A 6,999-nucleotide genomic window follows, 5' to 3' on the forward strand; every position below is an offset into this window, starting at 1 on the left:
AAAACGATACTACTTTCTAATTATGAGTATTTTTCTTACTTATAATTAATACTTTATAATAATACTTTCGTCACAAAAACCATAGTATTATTTAATTATTGAATATTTTTCTTTTTGATATAAATCGAATTTGAAATTAGTATCGAAAAATTATTGTTTTAAACTTCTCAAAATATTGAAAATGACGCTGATTTAACAGCATCAAATACAGGCAATAGAATTTATCATAATATTGGAATTCGATCTGTAGAGAATTTTAGATCTCTCTTGCACGTATGTTTAATTTTGGTGAAAAGTACTCATTATTCGATACTGAGTAGTATCGATACTTTTGCCGCGATTCTTTTTTGGTATCGATGCTTTGCCGCGATTCTTTTTTCAGTACTCGGTATCGATACTTTTCCTTGATACTTCTAACACTACCTATGATAAAGTCATTTAATATTATATGTTTTAATCATTAAACAATTAGATGATTTTTACAATAGTACAAAAGTAAAATATTTGACAAACGTTGATTGAACTTACTTGAATGACTTCTTCTATTCCTAGTATGATCAAGGGATAATTGGCTAGATATCCAATTATTTTCTTTAACTGAAAATAAAGAAATATTAAGAAAAAGTTAGATGTCCATGTTTATTGTATTGATGTAAAATATACTCATCTTGAACGACAATTTTTGTCAGATAACGATATTGAATATGTACTATTTGTACATAAATTTAGTTTAATTAGTTTAAATTAATTGTTAATTTTTTTATTTATACTAACCGTTTTATTCAAATTTTCCGACGACATCAACAGATACATGACAGATGATGCGTGTGCTATCAGCCTGGTCAATGATAAAAAACATTGTATTCTCCTCATTTGATATAATAAACTGCACTACTAAATATCCATTTAAAACTAAACATATAATTAAAACCGTCATTTGTAGCAGCAAGGACGGATTTAATGCTTTATTTAGAGTAAGCAAAGCTTTTAGAACTTCTCCATAAATTTCCTCATTTGACATACTGTTTTCACCAAAATTCTCGGGTCTTGTGAGAAAGTTTCAACCAAATTTATTTTTGACTGATTGTCGGGAAATTGTTGAATATAGTTGTTAGGTTTTAAAAATATAAGACGTGGGATATTCGAAATTTCGACGGTTTTTTGAACTACTGTTTTCTGGTTTGTTGCAAAATTTTCATTCACATTTTCACTTTTTGCTTTATATTTGGTATTTTTCTTTTGTACTTTATTTTTTCTATATAAAGTTGGATTAAAATCATTCATATATGAGACATTTTCTGCCTTCTCCGGAAAATCATCTTTTGTTATTTAGATTGCAGAAGATTTTTTTTATTTTGTACCATAAATGAAGATTCGTTTTGTTTGAGATTATTGTGCTGCAAAATTTTAATATTTACAAAAAATGCTATAAGGTATATTTTATTTGTATTAGGTATTCAAAGTACCTTAAGTTCTTTATTCGTCAAATCATGATTTTCCAGATCATTTGGAACAGCAATGTTAATACTGGAATTTTGGTATTAAAATTACTCTTATATAAAATACAATGATTTGTACATACATCATTCACATTTGCAAATACAAGTTGACATTTTGATGTACAAATGTCAAAATGTCAGTAATTTTGTCAATTAATAATTAGTTTATATAAAGTATTGTTCATTTCAATACAGTATAAGAAGGTTTAGTTACAAAAGCTAAAGCATTTTTATTAATTAAAAATAACTTGTGTTCTTTTGTTCTCTATATTTTTACTTACTTTTGATTCCTGGTTACTTTTTTTTCCTGACTATAAGCGAGTTTTGCTTGCAAAACTTCAGTAATTCATCATAAATCAATTCCATCATTGAAGAAAGCAAAAAACTATTTTGTGTGAATTGTAGACAAAATACTATTACTATAATATCGCTCAGCAAAGAATCATTCCTCGGCAGAAATATATTATCCATCTTATATTGGAAGGTTGAGGATTCAGACTGTACAAGTACTAAAAAGAAAAAAAATAATGAAAACTAAACTATAATTTTACAAGTTCTGTTGTAATTTTGAGAAGTTCTATTGTAAAAATTATAACAGCACTTTTAAAAATTACAACAGAACTGCTAAAAATTTTAACAGATCTGCTATAAATTACCACAGACCTGCTAAAAATTACAGCAGAACTGCTAAAAATTACAACAGCTCTTTAATAAACAACAAGTGCTGCTTTAATTTTTAATAGTTCTGTTGTAATTTATAAAAGTGCTATACTAATTTTACGAATGCTATACTAATTGCACAAGTTCTGTGCTAATTTTACAAGTGCTCTTTTAAAACTACATGTGCTCTACTAAAATTTCAAGAGCTCTACTAAAATTATTAGTTGTCTACAAAATTACAAGTTCGCTACTAAAATTACAAGTTCGCTACTAAAATTACAAGTTCTCTACTAAAATTACAAGTACTCTACTAAATTACAAGTTCTTTACTGAAATTACAAGTTCTCTACTGAATTACAAGTTCTCTCCTGAAATTACAATTTCTCTACTAAAATCACAAGTTTGCTACTAAAATTACAAGTTCTCTCCTGAAATTACAAGTTCTCTCCTGAAATTAAAGTTCTCTCCTAAAATTAAAGTGACACACTAATTTTTACTTGTTTTTATACTAATTTTTACAAGTGCTCTAACTGATTTTAGAAGTGCTCGGCTAATTTTACAAGTGCTATACTATTTTTACAGTGCTATACTAATTTTCACAAGTGCTCTACTAATTTTCACTAGTGCTCTACTCTAATTTTTACAAGTGCTGTACTAATTTTTACAAATGACATCTAATTTCACAAGTGCTCTACTATTTCATAAGTGCTTTACAACCAATTTCACAAGTGTTCTACTGATTTCATAAGTGCTATACTAATTTCAAAAGTGCTATACTAATTTCACAAGTGCTATACTAATTTCACAGTGCTATACTATATTTTTCAATTGCTCTACTACATCTCACACTTGCTCTATTAATTTCACAAGTGCTCTATTAATTTCACAAGTGCTCTACTAATTTTTTCGAGTGTTACACTAATTTTACAAGGCCATGCTAATTTTAAAGTGCTATACTAATTTTTACAGTGCTCTACTGATTTCACAAGTGCTCTACTGATTTCACAAGTGCTCTACTAATTTTACAAGTGCTCTACTATAACTTACAAGTTCTCTACTCTACTATCTTACAAGTGCTCTACTAGATCTTACAGGTGCTCTTCTATATCTTACAAGTGCTTTACTATATCTTACAAGTGCTTTACTATATCTTACAAGTGTTTACTGATTTACAACGGCTCTACTGATTTTTATAAGTGGCACACTAATTTTACAAATGCTATACTGAGTTTCACAAGTGCTATACTGATTTTACAAGTACTATACTAATATTACGAGTGCTTGCACTAATTTCCAAGTGCTATACTAATTTTGACAAGTACTATACTAATTTGGACTACATCTTACAAGTGCTCTACTATATCTTACAAGTGCTATACTAGTTTACAAGCGCTTCACTGATTTTACAAGCGCTCTACTGATTTTTATAAGTGTCATATTGATTTCACAAGTGCTTTGCTATATCTTACAAGTGCTCTACTGATTTTTATAATGTCCTACTGATTTCACATGTGCTCTACTAATTTTACAATTGCTGTACTAATTTCACAACTTTTGTACTAATGTTTATAAGTGTTCTACTAATTTGCTGGTGCAAGTACTCTTCTGATTTTACAAGTGCTCTACTGATTTTATAAGTGCTCTGTTGATTTCACAAGTGCTCTACTAAATTTTGCAATTGTCATACTAAATTTACAAGTGTTACACTGATTTTTACAAGGGCTATACTAATTTCACATTAAAATTTCTTACGTGTAATAAATATCCTGTCTGAATTGCTGTTATGATGACTATTAAAAAGAAATGCCAAAGCGACCATTTTTTTATTGCACATAAATCAGATTTGCGGAGGACTGATTTCTGGAATAGATATTTCATAACAAAAATATATTGTATTGTCAAAATTAAACAGAATAAATGTAGAAATATTAAAATGATATTATTTTTAATGGCGATTAGAACTATATATTCTGTAAGCTGTGTTGCTATTATATCTAGTATTTTTTGAGAGGGTAACCCAACGGTCAACCACTCTTTTTTGTATATATAAAATAAATTAGTTATGTATATCTATTAGTATAGGCGTAGGTGTTGCAGCAATGCCCACAAATGGCGCTTTTCACTTAATATCGTATTTGAGATCTATAACTTTAATTGAAAATTTGATATCATGCTGCTTGGTATTGAATAAACTATTTTAAACTAGCCTACGTTCTTAATCATTACACCACAGTCGCTCATATAGACATTTCATTAAAGTAAAATCACTATTTCTATTACATTACTGACTCACCAAACCGTACTCTCCAATTTCTGGCTACCAATATGCAAAATAGTAGTATAAAATTTAATGACTTGTTTTGTTCTAAATAGTGCAATCGCAACAAAAACAGCACCCGACACCAATTCACTGTATCAATGATATAAAATACAATCAGAACACGTCTTCTTATTTTTCCTTCTATAAATCCTAAAATACACATTTACCATAACTAAAATAATTCAGAAACTATATATATTGTTATAACCACTCACCAATATATTGCATATGAACATAAAAAATTGTATAAATATTATTGATAATGAAAATAGTAATGAAAATAACAAGGTTTAAAATTTCGAAGGGCATTGCATTCTGATGCAAGAAAAACCTAAAAGTCTTCCTAGCCAAATCACTCCTTTCATATGCAACAAAGTTTATCGCAAGCCATTTTTTAAAAAATATATATTTAATAGGCTATATTAAATAATATTCTGATAGAATATTATTTTTAAATTCACGTAATTAAATGAATGAATTAATTGAATTAAATCATAAAATTAAATGATTTAGTACTATATAGTTTATCTTAATTTTTTTAATATTTGTGATACTAGTTCACTATATCAAGTTTAAAAAGGTACTCTATACGTATTTAATCCTTTTTGCTACGTTTTATATAAAATGTGAATATATAATATATATGAAGTACAGTTAATCACTGTATATTGAAGGTCGGCGTTTTCCAAGAGGATACATTTTTATATTTTATATTTTATATAAAATTTATATTTTTTGCACTTTTATTAAATAATATTTGTTACAAACGTTACGTTATTAGGTTTGTCTCATCTTTAGTATATATATTATGTACTATGAATTATTGAATTAACTAGTGGTGTATGGCATCGTGCCTTAAGGCTATTTGCTGGAACTTTCCGTACCGTAACGAAGTGTTCGAGGAATATTGAATGTTTACAAATAGATTATTATAAATATTGTAACTTCGTTCATTATTCGTATTTTATAGACAAAATATAAGAGCTCATGAATTGGACGACGAAGTTTATATATGCTTACAAAACTTGATCAATCAAGGACATTGTCTATATTTAAAGATTATATAAATTGAATTGCAATTTTTTGTTATTTGAAGTATATATGTGAAATTTAGAACTTCAGCTAAAATTAGAATTAAGATCTTAATTATTTTCGATTTTTTGGAAATTAAAAAAAAATCGTCAACACAAGCAGGAAGTTTTTTAAACCATTCAAATCGGATGCTTAGTTCTCTCAAAAAATGGCCATTTTTTGCACATTTAGCTTTGTAACTCCAATTTGAAAAATTATAAAAAACATTAAATTCCTAATGATGGAGGAACATGCTAATTAGTTTTTGGCAAAGACAGGTCCAACTGTTTGGGAGATACATGAAAAACAGTGTGATAAAAGTAGCAGTTTTGAAAAGAATCGAGCATTCCATGAGAAAGATTCAGAAAACACTCGATTCGTATTGATAGGGAGACGTGCTGAAGAGTTTTTTACGAGGGCAGGTCCTGCCGCTTAGGAGATACGGAGCAAATATGCAAAAAAGCTGTTATTGCAAGAATGGATCATTTGATTGAAATGATTTGAAAAATATTTTGCTTGTATTGACTTTGTAGAGAAATGATTCTTCATTGGGAAGTTAAAAGTTTTTATTATTTCGAAAATTAAAAAAAAAAATCAAAAAAAAAATGTTTGATATCGGAAATGATTCGGATTTTAATTTTAACATTAACAAAAATTCTAAAGCTCACCAATATACTTGAAATACATAATTTTAACCTGGTTAAGCAGTTTATATAATTTTTAGAAATATGAGATAAAATCCTTCATTCAAACTTCGCTTTTTTTGTTTACTTACTTCTCATGTAAATATATATAAACGTCTTCGTCCAATTCATAAGCTCTTATATTTTATCTATAAAATACAAATAATAAAAGTTAGAGTATTTACAATAATCTATTTGAATATAGTTAAAATTTCTCGAATATTTTATCACGGTGCGGGAAGTTCCAGCAATTTGCCTTAAGGTACGACGCCATACACCACTAGTTGAATTTTGAATTTAAAAAATATTTAATATACTAGCAATACTTTTTCTCATATTTTTTTGCATGAAAATGTTCCTTCAATGCTCAAAGTTATTAACTTTTTTAATAATCACTTATGCCGTGTTCATCTAAAATTGCACTTTGCTAATTGTATTTTATCACGTTATAGGGTTTTGTTATATTTATATATATATATATATTATATATATATATCAATTACAATTACAGTATTTTTATAAGTTCCTAATATGAATAATAAATAAACCACTAAATACCTTGCATTCAAATGAAACTACAATTAACAAACATACGTTAATTTATTGACACTTTTCAATAAATACATAAAAACAAATGAGCATCAAAACTGTTTATTATTACTTTTTTACAAGTCCAAACAATTAAAAAAACAATTTGTATTATTATAAACGGTACTGAATATCCAAATGAGATGCAAAACTCTTTGCAATAATATTTACTTCAAAA

The sequence above is a fragment of the Ctenocephalides felis genome, unplaced genomic scaffold, assembly GCF_003426905.1.
Source record: "Ctenocephalides felis isolate EL2017-DRISC unplaced genomic scaffold, ASM342690v1 CF-g0.4_SCAFFOLD_01170, whole genome shotgun sequence".
Lineage (NCBI taxonomy): Eukaryota > Metazoa > Arthropoda > Insecta > Siphonaptera > Pulicidae > Ctenocephalides > Ctenocephalides felis.